Source organism: Dromaius novaehollandiae, chromosome 5 (genome assembly GCF_036370855.1).
Source record: "Dromaius novaehollandiae isolate bDroNov1 chromosome 5, bDroNov1.hap1, whole genome shotgun sequence".
Taxonomy (NCBI): domain Eukaryota; kingdom Metazoa; phylum Chordata; class Aves; order Casuariiformes; family Dromaiidae; genus Dromaius; species Dromaius novaehollandiae.
Window position 1 is genome coordinate 49,668,008 of NC_088102.1, and position 13,093 is coordinate 49,681,100.

Below are 13,093 nucleotides of genomic sequence, written 5' to 3' on the forward strand. Positions count from 1 at the left end.
GGTGAAATACAATTCGTAGGGTAGGTAAGAAAGGTTTCTTATGAGAAAATAAGACTGATGCAAATCGAATTGTGAATCCTGTTGTTTTTATACTGAAATATGGTAGAGTAAACTTGTATAATTTTTTTGTGAAAGCGAAATGTGTGGTAATGCCTTTAAAGTGGTGTAAATCTAAAATAATTCCAGGTTAACCATCTTTACATCAGAATAACTGAGATCAGATCCTGATTATAAAATACTAAGTTGCTGGCAAGGTATTGTTTTGTATTTGATTTCTGATTACCATGTGCTCCAAATGCACTAGCTATGCCCAGCATTGAGTCAGAGTTGACCATTATCTGGGGTAACAAATACATGGGTAAGCAAAATGGTCAGGTCCCTGCAAAATGGAAGTTCTCAGTCCCACCTCCTCTGCCAGGGCTTTGAAAGCCAGGCCTGTGGCTCTTCCTGCTACCACAGGAGTACTGCTATGAAGGTGTAATGGCTACTGCAGTGGTAGCTGTATATCCCTGCTCAGCAGTCCTCTTCTTATGCTCTTACTTAAGCAGCAAAACATCCAGTTTCCTCCTTCCCTCTGCATTTGTTCTGCTTCAGCTTCCTGTTTCAAGGCTTCCTTCTTCCCTCAGTCATCTTGTCCCCTGTTTTTTCAGCCTCTCGATTTTGTAGAGCAGCCTTCAGCTGACTCCAGAAAGGTGCAGTGAAGCTCACAAAACCAGTGACTTCCTGCAGCTGCGTTTTTAACATTATTAGAATTTTTTCGGATATAAAAAAAGCTTGATCACCAGCAGTGGAGTTGATTAACAGAGACCGAATGAGGTATTTTTCAAGGAGAGAGTGCAGACTGGTGGCAAGCTGTAAGCTGTGTGTCAGTGTCAATTTACCTTGTACAGTTTTAGGCCACACGGTAAAGAGGATTAAGGAACCGTGCCATCAACAAATACTCTGGCAAATCCACATCCTGTCAGCAGTTTCTCCCTCTCAGCTGAGCTGAAAATAAAGGAATTGATGGTAAGTCAATAGCACCCAATTGTCATATGCAGTACTGGGTAATGGCAGCAGTTAACAGCCAAGCTATTTATGATAATCCTCTGCATTGAGAAAACCACAGAGTAGGTGTACCTTTCTGGAAATAGATTCTGATTATCTCTTGGTTTGGCAATTAAACTGTTCATTTCCTGCTGATCTCCAAATAAGCAGCAGAAGGGGATCTCTGTATCTAGTACTAGTTGGAGTTACTAATGTAGATGTGATCATGCATAGGATTACCAGTTAACTTCTAGATAATAATACTGCTGTTTTTACCTAAAAAAGTTGTAAACAGATTCTGAAATCATGCATCTATGGAAATCATTGAAGAAGGATATACTCTTTTCTGAAGCGTATATGCTTCTTGAGAGTATATTTCAGGTTGGATTGGTATTTCCCACCTCCCTACCCCCAACTCTCCCCCATTTTGGTCATATTTCTCTTCCTGAGTGGTGCATACTTCTGTTTTTCCTAATCAGTTTAGAAATGGTACAAGATAAATACCTTTCAGCATGAAGTTTTATTTCTGTCAGCAATACCAAAAAGAGGATAGTAATGCATTGTTCAACTGACCATGTGTCTGCAATGGTGTTAGGCTGAGGATCTAAAGAGAAAAGGTTTTCTTCTTTATTTGGTACACTATGAAACATTCAGCTCTTAACAAGAAAGGCATTAGGCCTAAAGTTGGGGGTTTTTTTCCACTATTGAGATGTCTGTGAGATTTCTGTGCTCCTGTCTTTCTGAAAAGAATTTTGTTCAGTTAGAGTAGTATCTACAGGGTGAGCATTCTGAGCCTTCTCTAGTTGCTGATTAACCTTTCCATCATAGGTTTTGACAATGGTCTTACAGGTTTCCAAGAGAGGTGTGTTAACAGCAAGTGTAGTTTCAGTGACACTTCATGAAGATAGGATCTTCGCACCCAACCCTTCCAGGGAACTTAAATGTTTGGTGTCATCAGATAAAGAACAGATTCACATGTATATGTGTACAGATGAAGAGGTATTATATGCACATGTAGCCATAATGTTGTCATTTATTTCAAGCCTTTTTCAAGTTGTCAAAATACTAAAGTGTTAGTTATCCCAGGCTCTCAGGCACTGTATATTCTTTTCCAGTCTATCAGTCACACTTTGGAAGAGTCTCCAAAGTGTGTAGGGTGTGATCTTGAAACAGCACTTCACTAGACAGGAATAGCTGATACTTAGTGGGAGAACTATGCTGATGTGGCATGACTTGGGATGAAGCTCTGTCTTCATCGTTGTTAGGAAAATAACTGCTATGTTTGTGTTATTACTGACTGTATTACACTAACAGCAAAGGAAACTTATTGCATTAGATGCTATGTAAGTACATATACAGAATGGTATTTGCCTTTACAAGGTTTTCATTTTGTTGGGCTACTGTAGAGGATACTGTTTTATTGAATAAGCAAGTGGTTATGCATTTCTAATGTTCAGTTGTAAAAATAATTGAATTTTTTGTTTGCTGCTGGTGGAGGGGAAGGGGAGGGAAGCAAATCCAGGCCAGTCAACTTCAGTATTTTTCAGGCTGGCAGGGATGGGGAAAAAGTGCTTTCAAAACACTTTGCTTGTTTTGTTTTTGTTTGAGGAATGCTGTTCAAACAGAAAAAAACCCTCCTTTACCTGTGAGGAAATTTCAGCTTACGGTTATGTTTTGCCTAGTCAGAACATTAAATGTTCACTTTGAAAATGATAAAGCCTAAAGAAAAATAACCCCTCATTTGTTGGAATTCTTTTTCCCCGCATAGCATTGTAAGGTGGCCTTTGCCTCAGCCTGCTAGCTTTTGTGATGAAGCTGTGTGAAAAACCTCTCCTCCTCCTCCTTCTGCCACCATTCCTTTAATCATGCCACTGAGTTCTTACAGAAACAAACTTTATTTAATCTGTATTAATGCAGTGATCTGAGTTAAAATATTCCCTTCTTCTCCCCTCTCCCCCCGCTTTTTTCTTTTTTTTTTTTTTTTTTTTTTTGAGGGACAGAAAAATACGGTAAAGACAGACTTTAAGAAGTCTTCACTGCCACAGCCAGCATATCATGAAAATGTGGCAGGAAGATGTTTCTGTATCTTTTGGCTGAAATTCACATGGATACCAAGATTTTGTTGACCTAGTTCATTGTGTTATCTGAAGCAATTTATTGTGGCTTTTCTGTGAGATATAAATTCAGTGAATTCATACTTGAGTACTGACATGTTCTATGCAAGTTTTAATATATATACATCAGATAAGAACTGTTGATACATGGCTTCCAATTTCTCACATTGCTCCTCTGTTAACAACACTGTGCTGTAAGTTTTTTCCACTCCTCCCCTTCTCTTTCTCTCCACACTGTATATTTGATTTGTCATCTTGTGTCCTGTCTTGAAAAGGGATTTATATCTATGGACCATATACCCAAATGGGCTTTTGCATCCCATACTCTCTTTTTTTTCAGTTCCAAATTTCACATCTTTCTTTTATAAAAGATTTGCTAGATTTCCAGCTGAAGTGTTTTTTGTCCATTTCATCCTCAGACTCTGATAACCACTGAATAGAAAAACCAAATGAATTTTGCTTTTCTGAGTGGTATCTGTTATATGGAATACAGAACATAGTAATAAAAGCAAATATTTTGTTATCGTTACTAACTTGTTTGTTTTTTTTCTTCCAGGATGTTAGCATCTAAATTATCCACCTGCCTTTGGAAAAGGATACTGAATGTGGTTTTACTTACTGCCTTTTCAGTGTAAAGCTCTCTGATGAATAGTTACAATTGCAGGTTCCATATGGTAAGCAGCAGTGCACAATCATAATTTCTCATTGTGCAACTTCCTGTTTGCCTGGAGTCACTTTGTTGTACCAATTCACTTGACAAGTCCCCTAAAAATTACTTTCTCTCTATTCTCTGATTAGTGCTGTCTCAAACTGGTTATCCACAGTGCTGTGTCATGCCACGTTAGAATCACAGTGTTGATAAAGATCTTGATTCATAAAATGATTAAACTCAAGATTCACAGGTCTTAACTCTGCTTGAGAAAAGTGCCACATGCTTGTATCTGAAAGTCAAACCTCCTCACGCTCATTTTTAAACTTTTCTCTGCTGCTAAAATGCTAATCCTGATTTTAGCTGTTCATGGGTGCAGTGCAACTTAAATCAGCTTCTTAAACGCTGGAATTGCTGTCGCGGCCCGAAAGGAGTCGTTCAGGACGACCTCCCTCCCCTTGGGGCCAAACGACCAAGTTCGTGATGCCCTTGGACTGAATTAAGGTGAAACGACACCAGCCAACCAGTTTTAAGATTTATTAACACAAAGATAAGGCATGTGGTCAAATAGGATAATTCAATGGCGAATACTGCAACTAGCTAGACAAAAACAGATCTTACCAACATTCAACAAAAGAGAGGGGGAAAGAGAGAGAGAGAGAGAGAGAGAGAAAGATATCACCACCCGTGGATCCAGCGGCGTCCTGTTGGTCCTCTTCCTTTGGGAGTCTCGGCAGTGGGGGGGCTCCCGTCTGGTGGTAGGTGGCTCCTCTTCACCCTGGGTGTAAGTTTTGGTGGTGCGCGTGCAGTAATTACAACTCGAGTTGGGTCCGACCCTAGGTTAGCTCGGAATGACACGCGTGCAGTGGTTACAGCTCGAGTTGGGTACCTCCAAAGAGGGACCCTGAACAAAGAGGTCCCTGGGCAATTATAGCTTTTTCAAATTAAGTTTCCCACCACGTGGTAGTTCAGACCAATAGTAATTTTTGAGTCTGGGGTCTCCTGCTCCTTATTGGATCTCATCGTTGTTCCTAGGCAGGCTGTTTCTTTTCTCCCTTATCTTTTCTGTTGCAGTTTCTGCAGACAGGTGTGTCTTCCTTCCTATAGGTGTGTCTTCCTTCCTCGGGTCCCACCATCATCTCTCAAGGTCTTGACAAAGAGGTGGTAACTCCAGCAATTAGCACTGTTTCAGCAGTGCACAGGAATGCAAATTGCTGGTAACGCCCTTATCATTCCCGCCTGCAGCAGCTCTGGGCCCTTTCTCACTGTACTAGGGAGTGCGGCCTAAGGCTTCACCAAATTTAGCCACTCATGCCAAGCAGGTTTTATAGAAGTTGTGCTAAAAACGGACAATAATTTACAGTCCAGATCCCAAAGTCTCTGCCCGATTGCGGTCTCGTTCAGTGCAGGCTCGGTGTGTTCTGGGTGGTCGCAGGGAGACCATCTCGGGGGTCGCAGCAGCCCAGTCCTGTTTCCGCCAGGGAGAGATGGCTTGTTCGGGGTTATGGCCTGCCTGCACCCCATGCACCAAGAAATGTTTAAGGCAAAAAATTCATTCATCTGTCCGCCACAATTGCGTAGTAATCTCTCATGAATTAATAATTCAAAATAACCTTTTTTAAGTAGCTTCACAATCTTAAACTTTTTGACTTTTGAAAAAAATTATCAGGTCTAAGTGTGCATATATTACTTGTCCCTTTATGTTGTAGTACATTTAGGAGACCATTTTGTCTATTCTGATTAGTTTCCATTTACTAATACGTTCTAATTAATTAACCTATGTGTCTCTGCCTTTCCTTAAACAGTAACATCCTTGATTTAGTTTTGAATTTTATTTCTAATTGTAGAAAATGAGCATATTAAGATACCAGTATGTATACTGCACTGTGATGCCCTATCACCATGGATGTCAGCTGGGACTGAGTTTTACTGTTGTTTAGCCAATCCGTATGTACAGTTTGCAGGGGATTTCTCTGGAAGGTTAAGCAGAATTATCTTGTTTAAGAAGGCAAGATGGAGATAGGGAGATGACGATGTATTCATTGATAAATCCAAAACAAAGCTGTGTGAAATTAAAACACTCCATACAGTATTCTCCCCTCAGCAAAAGAATGAGAATGAACTAGAAATGCTAGTCACATTGTTTAATGCACTACTCAAAATTTTTCAAATATTATAACACAAAGTTAAGTAATCTATGTATAATGAAACAAAAAACTGCATATGCACATATATTTTTATGGTCCTATTTTGTCTAAATATCTGAATGAGAAAAAGCCAGTGTGTAGTTATTTTAGATACCTCTTACCTAATTTTATATATATATATATATATATATATATATATATATATATATATATATATAAAATTTTAATTCCTTTCTGAATTTTTGTTTTTACTCAAGCTTTCTTGCAAGGGACTTAGTTACCTACAAACAGACAAGTGTGTTTCTTGGAAAATACCTGGTCGATTTGTTGCCCTTTGCTTCTGTTGTGCTGACACTGAAAGCAATTTTTCCGCTAAATAATACTGAGTTATTTTCGTTTAGGATACATAAAAAAGTGAAATTGGTACTACTGCCTTTGGCTGTGAAAATTTTAAAAGATCATAAGTCTGAAACTGTTCTTATTTGAAAAGGCTAACACTGTAGGTAAAGTCTAAGGTGCTTTCAGTGTGAAAAATGGAAATGCAGTCTGTCCTTTGCTTATTGCAAAAGGAAAATTACATGAAACTTGCTGTCCAATAGCAACAGAAAGTAACATCAGGAATATTCTTCTTTTATTTCTAGGTTGATGTTGTTTTAGATGTTTGGGGCTTTTTTTCTCTTTATCCAATGGTGATAGTTCTATATTTATTCTCTTAAAATCCTTTTATAGTAATCTGTATCTTCAGGCATTCCTAATTGTGGCTGATTTGAACACCGAGGGCTTGAGCTTTATTCACTACTTGTATATTTCATTCTATATGTCTCCAAGAAATCCATTTTGGTCATTCCGTGATGATGAGGACGTTGCTGAGTCAGCATAATAAATTGCAAAGAATGTTCCTGCAAATGGATTATTCAGGCACATCTCACCAGTACTTGCATGTTTGAGTGACTGTAGCCAAAAGCTCTTCCTAAGTCATTATGAAATCCCCATCCCACCCCTTTTATGTAATTCTAACCAAAACTCCTTCTAATTCTTAACTTTTTGAATAATTTCTGTGAAGCATTGCTGTAAGTACAGCAGGGCTTCACCCTGTGATACGCCCATGCAATGGCAGAATCTTTCCAAGTTACAGAATGAATGTCCAAGGTCAGTAGCAATGCAATCTACAGTGTTTCTTTGAAAGAAATGTGAGCGCCTAATTTTAAGAAAGCTCAGATTCCAGCAGTTGATTAAACTGGAGATACTGATTTCTCTCAGCATATATTCTTCTTGGGTGTATAAGTACTTTTTTTTTTTTTAAGAAGTTCTCTGCTCTAAGGTGCAAGGGATTTCCAGTCTTTTTCATTCAGAGATGTAGTAAAAAGTTCTTAAGTGTGGAGAAAAGTTTAATTTTTTTGTATTTGGATTTGCATCTTGGCCTTTGTTTACCTCTGCATTTTATTCAACTCTGTAATGCAACATGGAAAATGCTCCTTCCCAGCTCAGTGCCTTAACTATAGAATCATAATCCATTTTGCCTTCTTTCTTCTATCCCTGTGATTCTTGAATTCTCTGCTACACTATGGCAGAAAAGACATGACTTATCTAAACCGTTCTGTAGTTTAGAATTTTTTGGGGAAACAAGGTCCTCTCAATTACCCTCAGGCTGCTGAAAAATCAAATCCAGATTTCCCATTTGTTCAGTGAATATTAAAATTACCAAGGTGGACCATGATTCACATTTCTTCTTTTTTTTCTTTTGTCTTTTAAAGAGGAAAGAGTCTGTGAAGAGGAGCTTGTGATCTGAATCATGAGTACAGAAAAATTCCTAATGTCTAGACAGGAAGAGAAACTGAAATAGTACCTATGTGTTAAAAATACATACAAAAATTAAATAATAACTATTCATACATTTTTGTACTTCCTGTAAAAATGATGGCAACAGTAACAACTATCCAAAGAAGTCTAAAATAGTATTGGGGATTATATGTAAACTCTGGAAAAATTGAGAGTATTGTTAAATCAAGCTGTAAGTAGAACTGTTGTGTATAGGCCCATACTCTTCATGAGCAGCAGGACTAAGAATGCAAAGTAACCACAGCAAGCACAAAATTTGATCTGGGGCACCCGTTCTGTAACAACTAAAAAAAGGGGTAGGGGTTACGAGCTGTTCTTTTCAGTGTGCTAATGGGATTTCAACCTTTAACAAATTGCTTTTTGAGCAATATTAAACTAGAGTTTAGTTTGATTTGATTTGTAATCAGGTACTGATTAAGCTGCAGTAATATTTACAAGAGGTGAAGCATAGCTATTGTTTATTACAACTCTTGCAGTTTAGATGTTCCTTAAAGAAATTTGCAGTAAGAAATATAACCTGTCCTGAGACATTCACTGCAGTAGCCTGGAATTGGCTGTATCTCAGTGGAAATGAACATGGAATTATAATACAAAATTTATTGCCTTGTGCCACAGATTTTCTTTTCTTGAATTCCAGGCAGTAGGAGAACAAAGCATCATTGGCTATTTTGAGATTCTTTAATTAGAAATCATTGCTGACTTTGGAATAATCCAGGCATCTAAGGTTTTATGAAAATAGAGGTATACAAAACTGCTGTTGATACAAATAGAATTGATGTCTGCTATTAGTAATCATGTAATTGTTTCTAAATCCTACAGGAATAAAATGGGAGAATATGCCCCTAAATAACAGTGGGTGGTGAATAATGACCAGAATGACTTTGCATTTAAAAAGTAATATTTTTTTTTTATATGGCTGTTAAAATAAAATTCTATTGCTGGGGATTGGAATCTGGAAATAATAACACAATACAGCTCCCCTGTTAACTTCATTTGATTTTCTGTTCACTGTAAAAGAATGAGTAAATGGGAAAAACTCTGAAACCCAAAGGGTTCCAAATACCACGACTTGGAGCAGAGCTATTTTAACTCTATTACAATTTCAAAAAAATGTGAAAAGTGCTCTAGGGGTATAATTTACATATCAGTGACAAGCAATGTTGCTTTTACGTAATATACCAAAGTAGTGTGAAACTTAAAGATGTGAAGATCTGCAAAACCAAGAACAATAAACTATGCTCTCTTTGATTTTTTAGATACACACAGAGAAGACCTCCATGCATTTCATTAGGTTGATAAACTTGAAATTGTTATAAAGCCAAGTTTTATATCATTTTGAAAGTTCCAAATTACTGTGCTAGGCATGTAAGATTTGTTGTAGCCATTGACTAGCCCGGTGTCTCATCACCTGGACTAAGGGTTGATCCTGCAGCAAGTTATGCATATGATTAATATACATGCAGTATGCTGGCATGTTTAAGTCCCTGTGAGAGCAGTACCCAAAATAACTTCAGCACAGGTAAATTCAAGCAACCGTATAAATGAGTCAAAGACAATATACCAAAATTAGCTCCAAATAAGGCCTACATTGTGTAACCTTCTAATAGTAAGAAATAGATGCGTGGGTGTTTTTTAATCCAAAGGTGCTGCTTTGATCAAGAAGCTGTATGATGCTGCTGGTAGTTCTTAACTCTGTATGGGTAAGACTACAGCTCTGTGATGTCAGTTAAGTGCTGGTACCTGTTTTCACTGTGATATAAAAATTTCTCTCTGGGCCCCATTCACAAATTTTATAAATTACTGAGCTTGGTATAAGTAAGGGTTCCTTATGCAGACACATTTATACAGCTTTTTAAGGCAGCTGTATATTTTCAGATCTCTGTCATATGGGAGAAGAGAATCCATTAAAACATACTCCAGCACAATTTGAACTTAACTTATGCACCTTATTCAAGCAAGACTTCTAGTTCCAGAGGGGTTTTTTCCTAAGCAAAGATTGTATACATAGCCAGTCTCCAAGGTACTTATCTTTATTCCTCTACTATGTTTATTGGCTTAGTAGGCTACCAGAATCTTGTGGGGGAAGAAAGCAAAACTTTTCAGAAATACAAGAGAAGCTGTATGTTCCAGAGATTCCTAGGAGGCTGGTGTCTGGTCAGAAGATTCCAGTGGCTTTCTGAAGTTGCTGTACAAATATGCTTTGGAAACGAATGTCTTTTTCCATCTCTTTCTCATAAATTTTTAGATACTGAATTATTTTGGCTGTAGAATCAAAAAAAAAGTCAGACTTTTTCTGGGGGGGTATGAATCAGACCTACTGAAATCTGACACTGCAAAGTGAGTAAAGTCCTCCAGTTTATAAAATGAGATCTGTGAAAAATCGGAAAGAATGATGTGAACTGTGGGAATATACATATCTTTTGGTTGAGACACAAGATAACATTTTAGTGTATTGAAGCTAAAAGGAGAAAAACGAGAAAGAGCACTGCGCAATTCTGGCTGCTTAACAGTGTGGAAGAGCATTTGGTGCATTCATCTTACTTTGTTGATAGCATCAGTAAGGCTTAAAAAATGTTCTCGGTCCTCAGTCATAAGATGGAGTAATTCTGAATCAGGAAGAACTGGATAATAAAGAGGTGCAAATTATACAGCATTGGTTATTAAGAATCTATAGTTGTTCACAAAATTTTTTTTGTGTACTTGGCTTTAAAAGATTATTCATCCCTTCAGCGAGCTCCCACAGCCTGCTTCTTCAAACCAGTATGTAACTAGTGCTCCCCTTCTTCATTTTAAACATTGTCATATTAGCTCTATCTGCCTCAGGTCATCCTTTTCCCACTCAAAAGTATTTCTTTTTCAAATAATGTTCCTATTTTAATTACTACTCAAACAATATGATATTCAGTTATAAAATGCAATTCATAGTTGACTTTAAAGAAATGTGTAATTTGATCCATACAGCCCATGTGCCCACACATGCTGCTTCTAATGACTTTACGTGCATTTTTGATAGGCTTTTGTACTACCTATTTTTGTTACAGTAATTATTGTGGCCTTTTAAATATATTTTAATGATGTAGATCTCTGTGCAGGGCCTTTGTGTGTATTTGGTAGGTGAGTGAAAGGTAGGTTAATGGATAATAAGTAAATAGAGAATAGCATGTTACCTTTTATTAGCTGTCATATTATTTAAGTATGGAAGGAAATTACTTAAATGCTGATGTGAGAAATAAGGGCTTAAGAAAGAGGAGGGGAGTTCTGGCATTGATTTGCGCAAGAGCTGGGTAGGGCATTCAAGGTTTTCTTTGTACAAATAGTCTATTAAAGTACTCAAAAACATGGAGTTAAAAGGAGAGTACATGGGTGTTTGAGAAAGATTGCATTTAAAAAAAGAACAATTTTTTTTATGTGTTTCTATTTCAAGATGTTTTGCATGCAGGAGTGGAGAATATGTGTGAATTAAGCAGTCTTAAGGAATTTTACCTGAGCACTGGCATGTGATCATACGCCAGTAAATCGTTAGAACAAGTCTTGGCACAGTTTTAGCACATGCTAACTGGCTCCCTATGGAACAATTTCCTGGCTAGGAGAGAACAGTTCAGACCATTACTGCAATAAACGGGATGCATGTAGTCACCTTACTGTGGTGGCTAAGAGTTCATTGTCACAGACATGATCCACTCTGTGACCGCTGTTCTTGGTGCACAGCAACAATTCTGGGTATAATTTAGTAGTATGGATATAACCTCTGAGAATCAGAGAGATTTGATAGAATTTTGTATAGGGAATTTCCCTCATCCAGAGATCACACAGAGTTAATTGAAGGATGGTAGACAATCAACTGTTAAAGAATAATGCTGCTGCTAGTATTTCCCTCGTTTTTGTAGTACTTCAGCAGAACGGGAGAACTTCCCACCAAAACAAAGTGCTGAGTTTGAGCCTGCTGAGAAGTTATGATATTCCTATCCCTTCCACTCCTACTTTAGCACACCTTTCACACCTGACTTAGGGCACCTTTATATTACATATTTTAAAGAGCTATGACCACTAGTAATGCAGAGCGAGCGCTGGCAAAGCTGCAGCAGGCAGGGTAAATGCCAGTTTATTTAACTGAGGAATTAAGCCTGGAATCCCTTAAAACCCAACTTTATGTAACAGTTAGGAAACAAGATAGATTTTGTTCTCTGCTCTTCTCCTGTTCTCACTTTACATTCTTCACTGATTTACAGTCAGCTCTGACTTGCTCTTTCTTGATCATAAAAGGTGAAGGTGATCCAAATAGTCTCAAACAAAGAACAGATAATGGAAAGGAATAGATTAGGAAGAGGGCAGTAAACTTCCTCAGATGCTCCTCATAATTACTCCTCACTTCAGAAAGCAAAGTCAGCTCACAGGCTTTTATTGGAGTTCCTTTACTTTCTCTTCATCAATACCTGCTGTTCATACCTCTACCAGCTCTCATACCAAATAACATCTAGGAAGGAGGGTTATGCATGTACATGTGCTTGTGTGTGTTGTACTCGTTCACATTTATGTGTTTTCTGAGAGAATGGAAATACATTGGATAAATTATATTAAGATGAGATAATTTATAGAGAAGAGAAGTGAAAATGTCCAGTCTGGATTGTAGCACAAAAGTTAGTATTCTCTCTCTCTCTTTTTAAAAAACAAACAATTTTATCCAAATTAGCAAAGAAAAGCCCAGGCTGAGATTCTCTGCAGTGTCTTTAACAGGCACGACACGAAGAAGGAAGCTGAGAAAAAAGGTTGAACGTGGAAAAAAAAGTATTAAATGGTTGGCTTCCTAGTTCTAGCCCTAGCTTTAAACATAGTCCAGCAACACATCAACCACAGAAAAAGCCGTTTGACGTTGTGGACACCAGATCACATCCAAGTCTTGTAGGATGGAAGAATGAATTCATATTTCTGGCTGTAATGTAGAGTAGCGTTCCAGCTAGCTCAGATATTCCTGAAAGTTTGATTGTGGTACCTTGAAGTTCACTGAGGGATAAATATCTGAGAACTTATTCAATGTCTTGACAGTTTACAGCTTGATTGAATTAAACACTCACAGATAGACAGCTGACGTATTCAAGCAGGCTATTTTAAAGTTGGTCTAGTTATGTCTACGCAAATGTAGTTAGTTCAGCCCATAAACTGAAGACTTCCAGCATTTTTGCAGACTCCTTGGGCTGCCTGGTACCCATACTCTCTGATATTTCATAGGCCAAGGATATTCCTGCCAAACTATTTTATCCCAGTTTTCTCTCCACAGTAAAGCTTGTGAGTGGGCTTTCGGGGATATTACTGCAATTGTC

General features: G+C 37.8%; 1 long non-coding RNA gene across 1 annotated transcript in view; it reads left to right on the forward strand.

The window, feature by feature from the left end:
• Nucleotides 1-563: 563 nt before the first annotated feature.
• The window catches only part of LOC135328497 (uncharacterized), a 189,249-nt gene continuing 176,719 nt past the window's right edge, over nucleotides 564-13,093 (forward strand). Inside the window, exon 1 of the long non-coding RNA XR_010389427.1 lies at nucleotides 564-1,008. This is a non-coding gene — a long non-coding RNA (uncharacterized LOC135328497). The remainder of the gene's footprint in view (nucleotides 1,009-13,093) is intronic.